This window comes from Tribolium madens, unplaced genomic scaffold, assembly GCF_015345945.1.
Source record: "Tribolium madens isolate multiple individuals breed KSU strain unplaced genomic scaffold, Tmad_KSU_1.1 Scaffold_7;HRSCAF=85;Tcas5.2_LG10, whole genome shotgun sequence".
Classification (NCBI taxonomy): Eukaryota; Metazoa; Arthropoda; class Insecta; order Coleoptera; family Tenebrionidae; genus Tribolium; species Tribolium madens.
Genome location: NW_025401050.1, coordinates 2,637,700 through 2,659,946, shown reverse-complemented (window position 1 = coordinate 2,659,946; position 22,247 = coordinate 2,637,700). Strand labels below are relative to the sequence as shown.

The 22,247-nt window shown below is 30.1% G+C and overlaps 1 protein-coding gene across 2 annotated transcripts in view; it reads left to right on the top strand.

Annotated features, from left to right (window-relative positions):
* The window catches only part of LOC123010210 (serine proteinase stubble), a 60,463-nt gene that overhangs the window by 13,617 nt on the left and 24,599 nt on the right, over positions 1–22,247 (top strand). Inside the window, exon 1 of one of the 2 annotated variants that reach the window (XM_044406913.1) lies at positions 10,647–10,854. The exons of the other annotated variant lie outside the window; for it this stretch is intronic. The gene's annotated coding sequence lies outside the window, so the exon portion shown is untranslated. Of the gene's footprint in view, positions 1–10,646; positions 10,855–22,247 lie in introns of those variants that run through there. 2 annotated transcript variants of the gene reach the window in all.

The window sequence follows — 22,247 nt, the reverse complement described above, 5'->3', positions numbered from 1 at the left end:
GGTTTTTGTTAAATTGTTTATTAAAAAACTAAACATTTTTATTTAATTTAAAAGTATTACAATTATTAAAAAATAAATTTTGTAGCAGAACTAAAATATTTCAAATAATTTTGTGGTTTTTTCTTGGTTAAATTAAGTAAATAATTTGGATTTGTTTTCAATGACAATTACAAAACTAATAGAAAACTTAGGGCCGGTTTACAGAACGTGTTAATCGCAATTAAATTTTAATTCGCGATTAACTTGACTTTTGTCAATGCAAAATAAATGGCAACTTAATTCGAATTAGTTTAATTCTGAAGTAAATTTTCATTTCGCTTTCTGCTCAAAGAATTAAACCACTCGCGGTAAACGCACACGTGGAATTAAACCTTCTTCTCGCAAATGAACAATGGTTTAATTCATTTGTTGTTTTACATAAAATCAAGGTAAAATAGAGAAAGCCTATTTTGTACAAAAATTATTAAGTTAATAGTGATTTGCTTTTTCGTCAATGACATTATTAATGTATAATTTTCTTGAAGAAATGGTTTGTTAATTTTTTTATTTAATTAATTTGACGTTTGTTAATGCAAAATATATGGCAACTTAATTCGAATTCGTTTAATTCTGAATTAAATTTTTATTTCGCTTTCTGTTTAGTGAGGCGTCATTTTCACTTTGTTCGACTGTACAAATGCAGACATCGACTGCCTGGATCCTAAGTAAACGTTATTTTCTTCATTTTTCTTCAACGAAACCGCAAATAATCATGTGGTTTAGCTCCGTCTCCACTTATCGCATTTCTTTCTAATTCATCCAATTTCCTTTTTTAGAACAATGTTGCAATTTTGACCCGTTATCCGAAAAACATTTTTCCCCTATTCTCTAGCTTTGTTCTACTTTGTTTAAAACTCTTCAAATAAATGAAAACGAAGTTTACTTTCTTCCAAATTGAATACAATGCACTCTCTTGTAGCTTTACCTAATTGTCGTCTAAATGGCAAGAATTCGTGTCACATTAACACTTGCCTGTTACTCTACCGGAAATAATAACAAAAAGTTGAGTAACACATTCGGATTATTAGCAAAATTGCTGATAAATCGCTGACACGCGATTTTGACCGAATTATTTTGACATTCCTCAATTCTGTTCGACTACACGACTCACCCATACATAATTAATCATTGTGTGAAAGTAAACCTAATGTCAAGGTCAATCTAGTGAAAATATCAATTACTTTCATCGGATGTCAACAAAAAGACAAAGATACAAGTGTGAGCTTTCCAATCGATTGTTCCCACACCCATAATTAAGCTTAATTAAATTCGACAATTAATTAATACAACAGCGACTCGATCGACCTAATAACAAGGTGATAACATTGCTGTTACATTTATTTCGTTTGTTGTTTGGACAGGTTGTTACGGTGTTTGGTGTGCAGCTCCAATTCACTGCACTAATTATTTGTGCCATAATTACTAATTAGGAGCTGCGAGCGAGAGCCGTTTTTTCCTACTTCGACGACTTATTGTGGACCAAAACTTCAACCAAACTCAACAAAACTTGATTATTCTTTCGGAAAGTTTAATGTTTTTTTAAAAGCTAAGCAAAGTAATTGTGCAATTAGTCGTAATGCTCCCAAGGCTTTTATAAATTTTAAAATCTTGAAGTGTAAGCAAATATTCTTCTCTGACAGAAAAATTTTTTTTTAGTACATTTCTTTAATAAAATTTTATTCTTACATTTTTTTTCTAGTTTTTAGTCTTTACTTACTCGTATATTGTTTTGTAAAATCATTCAAGTTTTGTTTTGTTTTTTGACTTTTGAAAATATTTTGTTCTTTTGAACTTTATTAATTTTTGTTTTTTTATGTTTCTAGGATACTTTTATTTACATATTTGTTTTTTAATTTTCGTTCTTTTTTATTTTTCAACAACCCATTAGTTTTTTTCCTGCTTTATCTAATGGCGTTGGTTTTACCCTTATACAGGATGATTCTTTTAGGGCCTACATTAGAAACTTTTCAACTTCTAATGCAGATAGGAATTTGAAATTTGGTACACAACCCAAATCGACCAGTCTAAGTTCAATTAAATTATTTTCAAAATGGCTGAACTTCCGGAACTACTAGAAATTGGCGCCAACTTTGAAATTTATATGGTAACCAATTATTTTTATTGCATTTTTGAATTATTTTTTCGAAACTATGTAAAATATATCTAGTTGTTAGTACTTATCCGTCATAGTTCTTTTGACATATGTCAATTTTTTGGTCAAAATTTTCACTTGCAGGGGTTCATTCAAAATATCACAGCTCTTGAACCCTTTGCGATAAGTGAATATTTTTTGTGCATTTGATAACCAAAGGTTTGAAGAGTTTTAGAAAATTTTCAAAATTGTCAACCGTCAAATTGCAAAGCTAATATGATTTTTTGAAAATGATGATTAACAAACAGCTATAATTCAGTTTTTTTTAAATAAAATGACCCTATTTTCTCAACCATAATCGAAAGTACATCGGTTTGTAGTAGAACTTTTATCAACATGTCCTATACCCATCTCTTACAGTTTTTGAAATAATCACGATAAACGTGTTTTTGTTTTTTATTTTTATAGTTAATTACGTAGGCATTGGCATTCAGCCATTTTGAAAATAATTTAGTTAACTCAGACTAATCGATTTGGTTTGTATCCATACAAAATTTTAAATTCCTATCTGCATTGAAGTTAAAAACCCTGTATTTTACTTAGAGTTTAGAATTAGAAATATTAATAATTATTTTTGTATTGTCACGAGAATTACATGTGTATGCAAAATTTCAGTTTGTTGGGACTACAGGAATTGTCTCAAATTTGACTAGCAAGATTTCTTCCAGACAGACAAATAGACAGACAGACAATTTTGTATGTTAAGTAAAAGCTTACAAACAGCTTATAATAATAAGGAAACTTTTTCTGAAAAATCTGAAACTGCACTAATTTTTAAACGTTTTGTTTGTTGTAATTTTCATTACACATGTTTGTATTTGTTGGTTGGTACAGCAAACTTAACGTGACGTGATCCTACTATTTTTTCAACCCAGTGTACCTAAATTTTTTTAATTTTTTTAAAAACGAATCAACATGCGATTGACAGATCTGGAATCCACACTTTAATTTACAGTTCCGCTCGCGATGTTCCTGATCTTTTCGCTTCTCTAAATCTTACCTTTCCTATGTCAGCCATATAAAGAGCGTAACAAATAAGCAGTAAATTTTGGTATAATTCAATCGGCATTTGCGATAAAATAAGTCACGATTATCCACTTGTCTTCACCAGACGTACTCACACTCTATTTACCACGCCTGATGTCTGAAACCCACATTCGCTATTTATCTCGTGACAGGATTAACAAATAAATAATAGCCAATAATAATTCTAATTAAAACGGAATTATCGAAATTTTCGGCTTAACGGAACATTTATTATCTATTAGTCAAGAAATTAAAAGCGACGAATTTTTGACTAATTGGGTGATCAAAAATTATTTATTAGATAATTTCCGGTAAAGCTTATCTAGAAGAATTTGTCAGAAAAAGTTAATTGATTTTTGAGTGCAAACTTTTATGCTAATTTTATTTAAATTAATTACTGAAAGAGAGAGGTGTGTTTTAATTACTTCAACAGAAAAATGAAAAGTCAAAGACATTATTCTGAGGGCTTCAGACTAGGGCTATTGACTATACCAAAAACCTCCCAAAAAAATAAAACTAGTGCAGTGTTTTGATTTGCGTGTTCCTTTGTGCATTTTTTGAATTGGAAAAAATGAAAAAAATTGTTAAGAATTGTTTGGAAATGTGGATTTTAGGACCAATTTGGGAGGAATGTTGAGTCTCTCCTAAGAATTTTTCATTATCGTTGTTTAAAATTATCTGTTACTTGACTTTACGGCGGAAACAAAGATAAAGAAAAAAAGAAGAAGAAAACTCATTTAAAACATGTTTATTTAGTAGTGTTGTTATGTTTGTTCAATCGAAATATGAAAATAAATTAGAATTACATTAAACAAAGGCCTCTTTCTTTTTTCTTCCAACCTTTCATATTTTGTCATTAATTTTCCTAAAGCTACATTTTGTCTTCTAAAAACATAACAAAAGTAAGTAAAAGTAAGTAATGAAAAAAGTAATAAGTATAACATTTAAAAGTATTTTTGAGGAGTGGTAATCAAATTAAAATTTAAAATTAATGACAACAAAAAATTGCATGTTTTCACAAGAGGTGAGGTTTTAATTAAAATAATGAAAACGTTCTGTCGACAAGAGTGTTGTGAGTGCCTTAAACATGGTGGTTGCTAACCGAGTTGTCAAAAAGAAACATAAATTATTAAAAACTATTTCTGATTATTTTCTGGAATTTACAAATAACACCTCAATTCACGGTTTCAGATATTTGAACGACAACAAAACTTGTCTTTTTCTAAAGTACCTGAAATTTCCAAATTTCCAAAAATTAAATTTGCTTTTCAGAATTTGGTGGTTTTTCGTGTTCTGCTTTTGTGCTTACATTTGTGCGTATTTGGTTCTTTTAAATTGGAGAAAATGGGAGGAAAATCCTGTTTTTCTCAGTATGAATTCGAAGCCGATGAGATTGTGGGAAATACCGTTTCCTGCCATTACTGTGTGTCCCCAGAATAAAATTTTGAAATCACGATATGATTTTACACATAATTTGGCAAAATTTGAGGCAAAACATATGACAAATGAAGAGTAATTAATTAAGAGAGTTTGGTGAAAAATAATGTTTTTTAATTGTAGGTTGCAACGGTTTGGAGATGCAAATATGTTTTGTCAAAGAGTACCACCAAATTCGTTGCGCAAACGCCATAATATGACTGTCGATTCTTTAAATGTTCTAATTAATGTAATCAATGTATTTAATTAATTATGAGGTAAAAATAATTTTTAGGTCTTTCGTAATATTAATGATTCGATTCGGTATTCGTCATGGAGTGGCCGCAGTATTAATTTAGTCAAAAAGAAATTTTCACCGATTTTTACAGATGAGGGACTTTGCATGTCGTTCAATATGCTAGACAAAAATGATTTATACACCCATAAAACGTACTGTTTTTTTTTTTTTTTTTGAAAAACATAGCTCAATCACAGTTTTTAGTCACATTTTTGACGGTATTGGCCGGCATCAAAATATCTCAAACTGGAATTTTGACGACAATTATTTCAAAACCACAGAAATTGGTTTTCCAATCCGATTTACTAAAATCACAGATTATCTCTACATGGAACTTAGTGACGAATTAAGAAATATGGACCAAAATTGCGACTCGAGTAAAGGTTTCCGTCTTTACGTCCACCATCCTGCTGAGTTACCGTCAACAAATGTAAAAATCGACCACCATAAAAGCTACCAGGTTTTAATCAGACCTGAAGTCACAATAACTGATCCAAGTCTAAAGAACTACAAGCCGCATCGTCGAAATTGTTTTTATTCTCACGAACGGTGGTTGAAATTTTTCAAAATTTATACAGAGCGGAACTGCGAGAGTGAATGTCTTACTAATTTTACTTTGAAGACTTGTGGATGTGTTCCTTATTACATGCCACGTAAGTTTGACAATTCCAAAAAAATAAAATTTAATAAAATTTTAGATGAAAGATCAACAAAGCTCTGCGGTTTAGCCGAAAAACTTTGTACGATGAAGGCTAAAAGTACAGTTTTTGATAAAATTTAAAATAAAATTTATTCATTTTGCTCTAGGGAACTTTCTGGATATGGAGATGATTTCGGAAGTTTCTGATAATAAAACAGATTTAACGGCTTGTGATTGTTTACCCTCATGTACCTCAATTAAGTACAATTTGGGCGTTAATATCGAAGAAATAACAATGTCAAGGAATGTTTCTTCGGTCACTTATTCATTTGTGAAATTAAAATTCAGTGATGTTGTTTTTATGCTTTTGATTAGGAAAGAACTGTTTGGAAATGTGGATTTTTGGGCCAATTTGGGAGGTCTCTTGGGACTTTTTTGCGGATTTTCCGCAATGTCTTTTTTCGAAATTGTCTACTATTTGACTCTGCGATGGTTGTACGACTTTAGTTGCGTCATGAGGCAAAAATTGGGGGCAGTAGCAGATATGATTCATTAAATAAATTTGTTTAATGTTTTAAAATGCAAAATATATTTTTCCGCTTAACTTGTTTCCCTGGAAACAACAGCTGCTCGCACTCTTCTCAGTAATGACATTGAAGAATTCACTTGGAGTAGTGTGAGTCTCGTTTATCCCATAATTGTTGGTAATTATGAAACAGACGAACCCATCGTAAAAAAGTGCTACGCGGAATCTTGGTAATTTCTGAATAACTGGACATTTGGAAAGCAGTGGCGGAGAAAAAAATCTACAAATTTTTTTTTTAGAAAAAAATAATGGATTGTTTACTAAGTTTTCTATATACAGGGTGTCCCAGCAAATTGAAAAAGTCCATTAGTGACTTTTAAATGGTAAAATTTAAAAAAATATATATAGGACATTGATAGATACTAATCTAGTGTATCACTAAAATTATTTTCAACCATACAGTATGTCCCAAAAATAAGTTACGAATCAAACTTGTGTTTTTTAAATGAAACACCGTATGTTTCATTGCATTTTTGGATGTAGTCCTTTAAAACAATGTTTTTACGCTAAACTTTTATTAGTCGATTTTGCTTAGTTTTAGAAATAAAACGTTTTTTGACGAAAACATGCATTTTTTAAACATCTATACATTTTTTTTTAATTTTACCATTTAAAGGTCACTAATGGACTTTTTCAACTATCTGAGACACCCTGTATTGTTTTTTCCAAGCTCAATTTTTATTTACATAGAGGGACAAGTTTTAAATTTTTTAAAGTAAAAAAGTCAAACCAAAAATCAGTTTTTACAAGCCACCACTGCTCAAAAATTTCTTAATTTGGAGTTTTGCTTCATGAGTGGCCTAATGAAGCCAACAATTCAGTTTGATTTCGATTCGATCGCGATCAGTACTACCAACATCCTGTTTTGGAATTTAATTTGCTCCTATCTCACGGCTTAAATTTTCGACTTTATTGCCAACATTACTAATCAAAAACCGACCGCATGTAAACCAAACCAAACCCACAAGTGATGTGGGCCAATTACGCCATTACCCATATCTCATAAACCATTAAAATGTCTGCATTTATTCATGCGTTAATTCTCTCAGAAAATTTATTTCGATCGTCCTACTTGTATGTCAAATGCGAGAAAAAATTCTGAACTAGCGTTCAGACAAAACAATTCAGAAATATCTTGGGGTCATTTATGGTGGCACGTGACCCATCCAAGGTGATTTTTCCCCTATTTAACCCATAACAGACCCAAGGACTTGCGATTTACAACAAGCACTTGCTAAATGGGCCGTAAATTTATATTACATGGTATGAAGAAACCCATGAAATCGATTTAATTGCCTCATACAAGCATTATAAATAGCCATTTAATGCTCAGATGAGCGCGGACAACGTTTGCCCTGTTTAGGGGGCAATTTTCAAAAAGTTGACCCAGTTTGTGGGGGCATCGGGGCATCAAATGCTCGTCTTATTATTTTCAAAACATACTGTTATTTATAAAAGCCCAAGGCATTTTATGTCATTTTTGAGGTTTCAAAGAGCAAACAACCACATAGCACAGAAAAGAAAACACAGAAAAATAAATATTTGATTTTTTTTGAACCGTCAGTGAAAGTGTCTAAATGTAAAAATAGTTTCTATGTGTTAAGACAACACTTACAGATACTACAAATGTAAATATGGGCAAAAATTTACTATAGTGTTAATATTAGCTCAAAATTTTAAGAGGTAAATACAGCTGTTATTAAACATCTAAAATAAGTCTATTTATTCGATAATTTATACAGGGTGATTCACGAGGAATAATGAGCCTGAGCAAATTCTCGATGCAACCACCATTACACATTCGCAAGTTGCTTTGCGACATTAAAAAAAAAAGTAATCTACGATGCCTATTATCATGATCAATCATCGTCATTGTCATTTTTTACAAACGCTACAAATTTATCATTAACTGAGCAAAATGTGGACCATAGAACACCATGTGGATTTATTCCAATGATGAGAAGACTGATATGATTTTAGCTTATGGAGAATGTTTGAAGAATGCATCTCTTGCTGCCTGTGTGATACCCAATGATATCTCGAAAGAAAGAGCATTTTCTGACACGATCAAGTTAGTTTTGAGGAAATTGGATTAAAGCTAATGGTACCACTGGATGAAGCTTGAATGGGTGCCTTCCGTAATTTGTATTTTAATATACCCATTACTGTGTTGGTATTTCAATTACTTCTGTTTTTCAAAATTTGTCACAACTGACAAATTGTAAGTGTGCTCGCTATGATTTCATATTTATTACAAAAAATCTTTGAAATCTACGTGACCTATGAAAATGTAATGTTAGTTGCATCGCGAATTTGGTCAGGCTCATTACTCCTCGTGAATCACCCTGTATATTTATTTTTTTCTAAAAGGCTGGTAGCGGTGTCAATGACCTTATATGTCATCAGTTCCAAATTTAAGGTGCAAAATACAGGCTGCTCCGGTTAAATTCCACATTAGAAGTATTCCCAATACTAACAATGATATTTATCTAAAATTTTGACTATAGCCATAATTGTTTAGATCTTACCCAATGAAAATATTTTCAAAATGGCAGCATTTCCGGTTACACCGGAGAGTTTTTATCAGACTTTCTTATATCTAAATTTAACCGTTTTTGGATTTTTTTTATTTGCATCTTTATCTTCAAGAATTAAAGACGATCTACCATTTTTAGTTGTTTTGGAATCGTATTTGGGTACGTATTTATAATTGGAAAAATACAAACAAACCTTCAAAACTTTAAGTTACTTTTGGGAAACTTCAAATACCCGTAACTGAATTTTTTCAAATGGAAGGCCCCAATTTTTTCTTCAATAAATGAATGAGAATTTAATTCTGTATCAAATTCCCTATATCTACCTAAATTTAATGATTTCCAAGTTATTTTAACTTTTTTTACAATAAAAGAAATTCATTACTATCCATAGTAATTTTCGCATAGTTTGCCATAGAAATATTTCTCATTAAAAAAACGTTTAGTTTTTTTTCACAATTGTGTTACTCTTTTCGTAAATACAAATTAAATTTATTTAATTTAAATTTAAATAACTTTGATATTCTATTTTTTTTTTCTTATTTCTGTGACAACCTATGCTAAAATAGCTGTTGGTTAACGAATTTCTCACTATATCAAAAAAACTTACTACCTACAACTTAAAAACTATCAAACATATAGGTATAGAGAATTTTAATACAGATCGAAACAGAACTAAATTCTCCTCATTTAGTGAAGAAAAAATTGGGGTGTTTCATTTACAAACATTGAGTTAAGGATATTTGAAGTTTCCTAAACGTAACCTTACATTTTGGCGTTTGTTAATTATTTTTTCAATTATGAATACACCAATAGAAAGATCTAACCTTTCTCTCTCGTATACTCAAATACGGTTTCAATATAATAAAAAATGGTAAAGTTATCGATTTTTGAATAGAAAGATTCAAATCCAAAAAATTTTGAAAAAATCTAAATATTTCGAAAACGGTTAAACTTAGGTATAGGAAAGGCTAATAAAAACTCTTTCAAAATTAGTTGAGTAATCCAAAAAAGCAATAAAAACATAACTTTCTATTTAAAATAATGAAGTTGATATCCACTTCCGGTGTAACAGGAACTGTCGCCATCTTGAAAATACTTGCATTGAGCAGAACCTAACCGATTATGGCTATAAACAAGATTTTAGATAAATATCATTCAACTCCCAATACTTCTAGTGTGGAGTTTAGCCAGAACAGCCTATATAATAAGCATCATAAACTATTAAATATTAAATATAAAATATAAATATTAAAGTATTAAATATAAAGTATTAAATATTTCTTTTTGGTATTTTATCAGACTTCAAACATTGATTTATAATTTTTATTAAACTTGTTTGACAAAAAACAAAAAAACTAGTATTTTCGGCACAAATGTTTCAAATTGTTGTTTAGACAAACCACTTTTTAGTTATCATTCCAAGAGAATAATTAGAAAGAGTTTTATATTTCTCCTTAATTAGAACTTTGCACTTTTTTCATTTTTGTTGTTGTTTTTCACAAATTTATTAACTTTTTTACTACGAGAATAAATTATGAAACAATCCAACATTTTTCATAAATTTTAATATTAATTTCTGATTGGTTTTGTGGTTCTTTGGTCGCAATTTTTGTATTCATTACAAATTGATTTACTCTTCACCAACCTCACATTCTTCTCTTCCATTGATACAATTTCACGCTTCTTGAAAAACCTCCATTTGAGTGAACAAAACTGCCGCATCTTCATTGATAAAAAGCTTCATCTAGTCTATTCTTCAAAAATTGGAATAGATTTTCGACTACAGTTAATCAAACTGTGTATACTGTTAGACCATCCGACCACCAATGAATTTCCAATTCCTTCCGTTTTTTGCTCCCGAAGGAATCCGATTCAAGCATCCGCGAACAAATCCAACTGGATCATAGGAAATCTCAGTCGAGGTCGTTCCGTTAAATCCTTGTGCAGTCGTTGGAGAACTGTTGAGTGGTGTCAGTGTCTTCTCAGCTGGTCACCAACTCACATGACAGCTTAAGTGCTATGCTCAAGACGTTTCGTTATCGCTTCTTAATTAATTTCAAAGGTGGAGTGGAGTTAATTAAAATGTGCGACTTGGTGGACTGGAAATAAGGGAGGAATGCGAGAGCGCAAAGGGAGGGAAAAGGGTTTATGAAGGCATCGGTGAGTCGAAAAATTGTGTAATTTTATCAGACTTTGTTTTTAGTAATGTAGGAAGTAGGTACTTAAGACATTTAGCTATTATTACGGTATTATCTTGTAATTAACTGAAGAAGTTTGCTCAGTTGCGAAGAAAACAGTACTACACCTCAGAAACCTTATGCAGAAAATAAACATTTCATTTTATGCAAATTAATTCAATCCTGATTAGAAAAATAGTGAAACTAAATTAAAGGAAATAGCTTCAGTAACAGGGTTTGTGGCAAAAAAAAATAATTAAATGAACGAAGTATATTTTTAATTTTACCATTTCTGAAGCTCTCAATATTTTTGTAAAGATCTCAAACCCATTTTGCATAAAATTACTACTTTTCCCAAAATCTCAAGTTTTTCCGATGAACAGCTTTCGTTCGGAGAGCTTTTGAGAATTCTGAGACATTGTCGAGCTTTTTTCCAATTTATCTCTTAGCTTTTAGGCCAAGTCTTTTACGATAATTTAACGACGTTCAGAGAAAGCCAATTAATTAGAAGTTGGCGATAAATTTTAACAAAACAATTATCTCGAAATCTTTTCCTCACCAAACAAAATTTCATTTGCATTTATCGAAGCAACGAGACGTAATTAGGCGTAATTGCATTTAATCATACCCGCAGACGCCAAAGTCGTTTTTAATGGGGTGACAGCGAATGGTCTTGTCAATTGGCAAAGTGTTAATTACTCGTTTCATGTGAAAATAATTTAATCATTCCGGAGCACTAAAACGGTGATGACGTATTTTTTCGGGATAACCGTTAAATTAAATATAGGTGGTTTTTAAGTCGTATTGATTGCTGCCATAGTTAATTATTAAATCTGACAGCGTTCTATTAGATTGCGGGTAAATACTAGGTATGACTTGCAATGTTGCATAATGAAGAGTTGAAGATTTTTCACATACAATGTGCGATATTATAGCTGTAATTTAGAAATTCTAGAGTCAAAAACTTCACTTTGTTTTTATAATTGCCGTCGATGGATCAGCGTCAGAATGGAAAAGGCTTAACAGCGAGGTTAATTTTCGCATTGTTGGGTTCATCGAAAGCAAATTTCGCTACCGAATAATCATAACGGTTGATGCAGAAATACATAGCTGTACATTACGATTTATCATCCACTTGATAATGGCGACTTTATCCAATGAAACATCTGCTTAATTTCGAGGATTGCGAATTTAATCAAGCTGGGCAATGGCTGAAATGAAAATTGGCGGTATTGAAGGTTTGTTAAGATCTGCAGGTGTCCGCAGGAATGATCAAAAGATTTTTTCTTAAAACATTCTTTTTTTCGACATGTATACCTACAGGGTGTCCCAACGAGCTGAAAAAGTTCATTAGTGACCTTTAAATGGTGAAATTAAAAAAAAATGTAGACGACATTGATAGATACTAATCTAGTGCATCACCTAAAATTATTTTCAACCATACAGCATGTCCCAAAAATAAGTTACGATAGGTACACACTTGTGTTTTTTTAAATGAAACACCGTATGTTTTTTGGCATTTTTGGATGTAGCCTTTTAAAACAATGTTTTTACGCTAAATTTTTAGTAGTCGATTTAGCTTAGTTTTAGAAATAAAACGTTTTTTTTGACGAAAACATGCACTTTTAAAAATTTATTACACAAAAACTAAGACAGCTAGAACAAATTTTTTCTTACTTCTGCAAAGAAGAAAGTACAGGTAAAAAGTCGTTATAAATACTGAAATTCGAAATATTTTAATGTAAAAATAAAGAATAATGGATGCAGTTTAACACAAATGTGATTATTAAGTGATATTTCTTCCATATCTTGTGCAACTGTGCACTTTTTGGCTACTAAGCAATAGTATTTTTTTTTAATGTTTAACGTTAAAAATCTTTTTAGTTATTGATTATAAATACCTAAAAGTAAATAATATTAGAAAGACAATTTAATAATCTTTTAGGTGTCCAAGTTTTTGTGTAATAAATTTTTTAAAAGTGCATGTTTTCGTCAAAAAACCGTCTTATTTTTAAAAGTCAGCACAATCGACAATTAAAAGTTTAGCTTAAAAACATTGTCATAAAAATCTACATCTAGAAACGCTAAGAAACATATGGTGTTTATTTAAAAAAAAACACAAGTTTGTATTGTAACTTATTTTTGAAACACGCTGTATAGTTGAAAATAATTTTAGGCGATGGACTAGATTAGTATCTATCTATCAATGTTCTATCTATTTTTTTAATTTTATCATTTAAAAGTCACTTGATGGACTTTTTTTAACTTGCTGCGACATCCTGTATAGTAATAGCATTTAAAAAATAGTGAAGCTGAAGCTTAATATTTTCAGAGTTGAAGAAAATTCAAGATTCCGTGATATAATAATACTTAATAAAAATAATAATTTTAAAAAAGGAAACTTTTTAACTTGAGACAGAAAAAGTATAGAGATATATTTTTTTTTAATTTAAAAAGTTATAATCTTAGAGAATAACACCAAAAGTTATAAAAATACGAGTACTAGATGTTCCGTTTTTATTGTTACAAATTTAAATAGATGACAGAATATTCAATTTTAAGATAAAAGTTTTCTATAAACATGTTTCGAAAAATGCGTTATAAGGGAGCTACATCCCTTCATAGGAGTGATTTTGAAAGGGTTTTTTCCAATATTTCAGAATAGATATAAAATTACAAAATTTGGTACAGCTGATTATACGCCTTATACGCCTAAACGATTTCCAAGATGAAATGTCAAAATTTTTAATCAGGGGCGTCCTAAACGGTAAAACGATATTAATTTTGAATTTTTATACTGTGTATTGTCTGTAACATAAATTTTTAAACTGATTTTACTCAAAATCGGTAAGTTGTATTGGAAAAACGCAAGACTTTTTTTATGAAAAACTATGAAATTTAGAATTTTGTTGATGAAAGTGGCTGGAAACTACAGCCAAAATAGAGTACTTTTTACCTTAAACCCACCCAGTTTAGGAAGCCCTTGATTAACAATTACAAAATTTTATCTTTGAATTTGTTTAGGTATATAAAGGTTATCATCTGTAGCAAATTTTGTAATTTTATCTAAAATGGTATATCGGAAATATTGGCAAGAACCCATTGAGAGGGTGTAGCTAACTCCCTATATTCATAAGAAATTTTTGTTTTAAAATTGAATATTCTATCTCTTACTTAAATTCGTAACAATAAAAACCGAACATTATTTTATAACTCTTGGTGTTATTCTCCTTAGAAACGGTATTAAGAGTTTTTGAACATGTCTATATAATCTTTCAGAAAAAAACTAAAAATACAAAAAAATGCAAAATTTTAAAGTGAAGTAAAGATATAAATTCATATTGTTTAGACAATTGCTAAAAAAATATACTTAATATTTGAGAACTCTTAGTTTTAAAGAACAACATCAGAAGCTTTAGGAAAAAAAGTAAAAGAAAGCTGTAAACTTTGGAAAATCATTTATTTCGATCTAAAAAAGTAATTATAAGTTTCTGAGATATTGTAGATAGTACATGAGTTTGTCGACTCGGTGTTAAATTTTTAATCTTAATCAAAACAACTTAAACAAGAAGATTTTAATAAAATAACTCAAGATTTTTAGAAAGGTTGTATGTTTAAATGCTTATGAAGTTTTTAATAAATTCTGAATGTTTAGGTTCTTGATTTTTTGCTCTAAACCCTGAGATGAAATATCTTTTTATCTAAATTCGCTTATGTGTTTTTTAACGTGTTTGTAACAAAAGCGCCTCTAACCCGGCTTTGCTTTCAATCGCAATTTTTCAAAATAACAATGCACCATAGCCATAAAAGCTAACGTTGTGGTGTCCTGCAGGGATAGTTACTGCAACCGTTGTTCAGTATGATTTATTTAATATTTTATTAAATGTACTGTCACCAAACAACTTCCGTCTTGCATCAGAAGCGGTCATAAATTACCTTTTAAATAGTAGTTCACAATTTCTAATTTCGTCCTTAAAACCGATTCTCTTTTTTCAACGAAAAGTTGATAACGTCAGAACAAAATATCCGCATAACAGTGCTTGAATTTATTGTGAGTTTTTTCCCAGTTTGAGTAAGGAATGTTGTAACTAATGTCTTTAGTGCTATTAATTTATTATTACAAGTGTTTACATATGTTAAAGATCGTTTATTTATGCATATTAGGTAATTTATCGATTAACGACTACTATTTCGTACAAACGGACTGAATTACCGATCATAATTTATGGTTGAGTGTACTGAGAAAAATGGACCAGTTTTTTCAAACTTGATTAGATGATTTATTGTAAGATAATGAGAATTGAAACGGTTCATGACGCATTTTTCTTCTAGTCTACTTAAGGAATATTTATGTTCAATTTTCTTTAATTATGATAATAAAAGTACTCGAATTACCATAGGAAATATAACTTTATATTATAATTGCCCTCATGCATAAATACTATTTCCTATAAAATTATTGATTTATTTGAAAGAAACGCATTTTGATTTTTTCACACGCTACTGACACCTTTAACAACAATAGCATGGCTTTCATTTCGGCAACAATGGCTAATAAAATTTGACTTTTAATCCTAAATAATGAAACTGAAACTTGTTTGTATCCCCTGATCTCTCGCTAGGCATAAATTATAGCAAGAGCATAGCTGTGTAATTATCAAATCACTTCCTACTGTTGGTGAGATTACTGGGGAAAGGAGAATGCGAGCTTCATAAGCAATTAATACAAGCGGACTTTCCCACCAGTTTTCAGTTTTCAGTTAAGATTGAAAAACTGTTATGCTCACGCATCCGAGATAACGCGATATAATAAAACTCTTCTTAAGCATTGAAAGTGATAGCTGTGTAATAAATCGTTGAGAGTTTTTGTCGGGCTTCAACACGTTATTTACAGGTCATCAACGTTCGCAACTTCATTCATTTGCTCAGGAGGGAGTAGCCGAAGGGAGTTGAACGACGGGTTAATGGCGAGGTGTTAAATGCACTTTTCGAACGAGGAATGATGTTTTTATTGACGCTGAGCACATTTTAAAATCAACAAGCTAAATAAAATCATTTTCAATTAAACATTTTTAAGAACTTTTGCTGAATTGCTTGAGAAACCAAATATGAAACTTCCAAATTTTAAGAGAAAACAGTACTTGAAGAAGTTTAAAGGCTGAAGAAATGGTTCAAAATTCTAAAAAATTATTGAGGTGTTGTTATTTCATACATTGATTTGACAATGATTTCTCAAATAGTTTAGAAAAAAAAAACAAGATCTCTAGAACAAATCGACTCTCTCAACGAAAATTATAGTAACTCAAAATTACAGTTTTGCGTGAATCTTTGATTGCTAATAAAAAATCAAGGAACTGTTTAATAGTATTGAAAATTGCTAAGGATTTAAATTTTGGTAATAATATTATTTATTCAAAGAAATTTTTTCTCATTGTTTTTGTATTTTGGGCCCTACATAAGCCATCGTACTCAAAAATCAATTTTTGAATTACCAGACTTTTCGTTGGGAGAAGCGAACTATCTTTGAATTAGTGGAAAAAGACACTTTGATAAATAATTTAAGATTCGGAAAAATAAAATAATCTTTTGTATGTACGACATTTTATAATTCACAAAAGTCAGTTAATTGAGGTTTTCAGAAGAAAAGCGTAATAGAAATAGGAAACTTGAACTAGTAGCTCTAGTTCAAAGTAGAAAAAAACTTCAGATAAGAAAGGGATTTAAATGATGGAGAAAACTTTGACATTTTGAGAAAAAAACTTAAGGTTTTGAATCCCAAGAATTTTAAATACATAGATATCTTACTAAACAATCATCATTTTAACTGATATTTAAAAAAATGTAATGAATTTTTTGGGATGGATAGATCGTGAGACATTTTATAATCATGAGATGAAATCGAGATATTGAGATTTTATGAAAGAAAAAAAAATCATGGTTTAGGACCCAAAAAAGTAGAAGTGTTATATTTCGAACACCTAATACTGATTATGATTAATAATTAGGATGATTTATAAAAGATATTTCAAAAAAAGAATTTGAAATAGCAGTATCCTTAACTAATCGAAAAATATCTGAAAAGTTTAAGAAAATAATTAAGATAATAAAAAAGAAGAAGTAATTTTCTGAAATGATTGATAATAACAAAAAATTTTCTCATTAACACTGAGAATATGTTTTATGAGTTTCAACGTAATAGTGTTGATACTTTAACACTTGGAATTGGAAAAGCATAAAACAATAAGATTTTATAGGGCGATTTAAAAATTTTGTTCAAAAAAAGAGGTCCAAGGAAAAAATACTATTATTTAGGGAAAATAACATAAAATAGTATAAAGGTAATAATATGAAAAAGGTACAATTTAAAAAAAAGAAGGTACATTTTAATAGAACCTTGAACAACTTGAAAAACAAAAGATAGAGTATAGACTATAAAAAGAGAAAACGTAATTTTCAATTTTTTAGTAATGAGAGTTGTATCGTAAACAGATTTGCAAAAATGGAGCAAATTTTGAGGTTAAAAATCAATTTTTCATACATCTTTGATTGAGAAATATTCCAATTTTTGATCATTTCTAAGACCTCTAGTCTCTATTTTGGGAAATTTATTGTTTGGGTGAGTTATGCTAAATTTGCTAAGAAACTTTTCCAAAAACTCTAATTTCTTTTGCTTCCATTTAGCTTTCTCTGTAATTCTTTTTCGACAAGTGTCGCCTGAGTTTATCGCTTAACTGTAATTTAATTGCCATTGTCATTTCACACACTATCATTAAATATTCGGAACGATGCTCCAAATAATGACCATCGATGTCAACCGGGAAAAAACCTCGGAGATAGATTTCCAGTTATTGTTGATTACAGTTTTTTTTTCTAGTCAATCTATTGTAAACTTACGGGAAAGGTTATAAACGTAATAAAAACTAGTTCCTTAACCACAACTACCATTTCCTTATTGCCACTGTTAAAATTAGATAAAGACGATACAAGAAGAATCCGCACCGTCTTGTTTCTAGATCGATAAATTATCCTTAATGAGTTGTACAGTAAACCAGTTATTTGATTTCGATTTTATTGTGTGCACCTTCCGAAGCGAAATTCTAGGGAAGTATTAGCCGCTGTAGCAATTTCAGTATCATCTTTCATAAACGGCTAATAACAGCTATTAGCCAATTGCTGTGACAGTTTCTTGGAGGTCTGAGAAGAAAACTACAAGAAACGTTGCTATTTCATTACGAAACGAATTATCGTTTTATAAGTATCCAAAACCTTAACTCAATTAAAAACATTTTCTAAAGCTTTTAATCAAGTTAAAAAAATTTGAAAGTCAAGCAATTAAAATGTAGTTACATAGAGATGATAGTGCAAAAATGATGAGTAGGTCAGCAGATTTTTAGTTTAGTCCTCATAAAATCTATCTGGCTTATTATTAAAGGAAAATAGACGAGTAAGTGATCCTTGGGAGCGCAATCATTTTATAATCGCTACCGCCGGATTTAATGCTAGGTTATTATATAATAAGATTTTTCTTGTCGCTCGTTGGTATGTCGAGGTTTACGCAATCGGGAATTTGGGAATTTTAATGACTGCCACCAATGTTAAAAAAGTAAATAGCCCTAGTCTGTTAGAGCACTCGAATGGTGTAACAAATGTAAACGTCTCTTTGAACTCCTCTGAACTAATAAATTCCTTCAGCAATATAAGATATGACCCTCTTCTGTGTGCTAATATGTAGAACTTCCTGTCCATTAATGTACAAAATGTAACTAATAAATCCACCATTTCACCGCTTGTTGTTATTGATCTCATTCCTCGCGAATCCTCTCATTACATATTTACTTTTTGTCACGATAACTCCTCGTAATGATTACACGTGTTGTAACGTTTTAATTAATTTTGGTGGGTTCTTTTTTCCGAAATGTAGGCTAATGGTGAAGAAAATTGCAAGTGTAATTCAGGCGGACTTTTCCTCTCGTTCTTCGCTGGCCGGTAATTGTACTAAACGATGCACGATTTCATGCACTACTTTTCAGCTAATAAATGAAAACATTAAAAACATTGTTTCTAGAGTTGTAACTTAATTAGGACGAGCAAATCGCTCTAATTCAAGGGTCAGATTCTCATCACATTTGACTTGGTTCATTAAAGCTTGAGTTTTAAGTGAACTAACTGTACTTAACCAAAAAAAAACTAAAATATACACCTCAGCGTTTCCGGTTAAACCGGAAGTTTGGTGTAACTGAGATTAACTCGTTTGGGTTAGCATAAAGCTATAATTCTTTGATTTGTCTGATGTTTTGCAAACCAACTTTTATGGCTCACTCTGTAAGAAATTTGGTCAAAATAGCAACTTTTTTTTACAAAAAGGAGACAAGATCTTCAGATATCTAACTACAGGGTGGTCCAAAAGGCTGGAAACAATTTTATTCTGCCGAAATTATCAATTTTTTGGCAAATAAATTAAATAAAAATGCTATTCAAAAAAATTTTGAATATTGATTAATTGAAATTGAAAATTTTGACAATAGATAAAGATTAACATAAATTGTAACATTTTTAATAAATATTTTTGTACATTTATAAAATGCATCCAAAAAAAACTGGTAGTTTACTCAAAAAAAAAATTTTTTTTTCTTGTAAGTCAAACATTTCTTTTAATAAAAAAAGTGTGAGGTTTACAAAAAAAATTTGCACAGCAACAATTCTTGTAACAAGCTTGTTGTGTAAAAAAAATGTGGTAGGTTTCCATTTAAAAAAATCGTTACTATATTTTTATCTCGTAAGTATAAACAATTAATTAATAATCAAATTTTTTTAATAGCATTTTTATAGCCATTGCACACCTATAAATTTAGTTGCCAAACAATTGATAGTTTCGCCAGAATAAAATCGTTTCCAGACTTTTGGACTAACCTGTATATTGTTTTTTAAATGACAGAATTTTATAAAAATGGATTTTTGAGAGACTGCTATTGCTTGAAAAATGAAAGAAAAACTCTTGATATTTTAATAGTATTGAGACAACAGTAAAAAATAAAATAATCTCCAAGTAAAAGTTTGAAAACTTGTGATTGAAGTTAGAAAACTTGTGTGATCTTGAGTCATGAATAACATAAATATCTTGAACACCTGAAGAAACACACAGAGCAGATCGCTGAAAATAAAATTTAGGAAAATAATAAAAATTTTATGTTACGATAGAGTACAAAAAAACAAACAGAGTTTTGAAATTAATAAGCTTATAATAATTCTTAATATTGAAAAACGGTGGTAAGAGCTCGAAAACAAAAGAAAACAAAAACGATAAAAGAACTTTTACTTTAGAACTAAAGAAAACTTAATTTAGTTGAGAAATAAAAATAATTAAATCTTGAAAAACCCCATTAACATTATGAGTTAACAAGGTAGCAGTTTTAAAAATTTTGAATTTGAGTAACTATGAGAAGTTAAAAAAATATACTGTTGAAGATGTTGTGAGAACTTTAAAGGTTTTTCACGATTTTGAGATATCTTTTGAGATATAGATATATCATTATTGTCTTGAGAAAATACCAAAAAAAAAGTTAATTTTTGTAAATTTTGATTTTGCTGAAGAAATTAACAAATTTCTTTAGAAAGGTGCAGGAATTTGAAAGGTTCAGAATCTTCAGGAAAGAAATTTGTGAAAAATTCACAATTTACTACTTTTTGAGATGCTCCCCAAACAAGTCGGTAGAAATCTATCACCATAATTGACGGTTTCTCTTTTCTGCCATAATAACCATAAAGATCGCGAATGGTTGATAGGTAATAATTGTTATTTTCTTACAATAGAAATAATTAAAAGAGAAACACTTCGTATTTAATTTCCTTAAAAAACATACAAAAAGTAATGCTGGTTTGGCTCGTTGTGGAGTTTTCTTCCTTGCACAATACTCAAACATAGATTTTCAAATAGCCACACCGAACTAAAAAATCCTCTGCCTATTCACAATGGAAGGTCGTAAACATCGGCTTGTAGTTAAAAGGTTTTACGACTACTTGTGTTAGTCCATGTTATCTGGGTCGTGTAAACAAAGATATTTTGCATTCGAAATGAGCTTCTTGTGGTGCAAATTGGGCACGAACAGCGATTTTGCATTTCTGTTTCCGACAAATTCTCTGATAGGAAATGAAAGTAACAAAAGCGACTTTATGGACCATGACTGAGATCATAATAACGAGCTTATGACCGCGTCATAAAACACATGCAACAACTCGGTGATCGGCAAACCGCGATAAGTACGTGCCAAGTCACACTTTTGTGGGACTTTTCAAAGACCAAAAGAAGAATTTTTACAACTTGATTTTTTCTACACAAGCTGGAACGGTATCTTAATTAAATGCATGTTTGCGGAAATGTGAGTGCAGTTAGCTGTATTCATGTTATTAATTGGGTAATTTACACCCCATTGTTTCGGAGCGCTGTGAAAAATGCGGGACATTTTTCAGATTTTCAGAATTGTTGCGAATTAGTAATTTCATTTGTCAAAAAAAAAATTAAAGGAACAAAAATTTTTCCAAAATTTTTTTGTGATATTTTAAAGACTGTAATTCATCTAATTGTTGTATCTAGGTTAAAAAAAACATTTGGAAGGTTAAAGTTTCTAGTTTTGAGACCTTTTAGCAAAAATTTTTTCTGTGCTACGGTTACAATGCAATCCTAAGTAATATCGTGTAAAAGAAATTCTTAATTTTCTTGTTTTTGTTTTTGGTCTACAGACGCCGAGAATTTTTTTTTTAGTTAAGTCAATGCATAGGCCGGATAGCATGTTCGTTCACCTTTTATACGGTCTTTTCATATTCTCTTTTTTGTTGGACTTTAAATGAAAAAGGATCCTTTTGTCTTTGATCATCCATTCCTCAGCAACCGATGACCAGAGAGAGAATATAAGAATGGTGTTAAAAACTGGGATAAATGTCTTACAAGATCCTTTTATAATTTTTTGAAATTTTTTTTTTAAACAAAATTGAATTAAAGGAAAGAGAAAAAAGTAACTTTTTGCGTTGTTTTAGTAAATCTACCGCGTATTCACTAATATTAATGGGGAGACTAATGTTCTTAGGTGTTTTTACAGCTTAATGTACCCCTCGTAGCTCTGCTAATTTTGGATCGATCTATGAAACCATTTTCTCGGACGTACTGATCAAAGTTTTGCAAAAGAATTAAAGGAACAATTACACATATTGTTTCTGAATATTATCTAATCTTCATCAAGATGGAAAAAAACAATTATTTCGACTTTTCTACAATTTTGCATTAGCTGTTTTACTTAAAATAAAAAAATTTAAACATACATTTTTTTTAAATTTTTTTTTTGAAAATTTCTAAAATCATTCAGGAAACAATACTGCTTAATT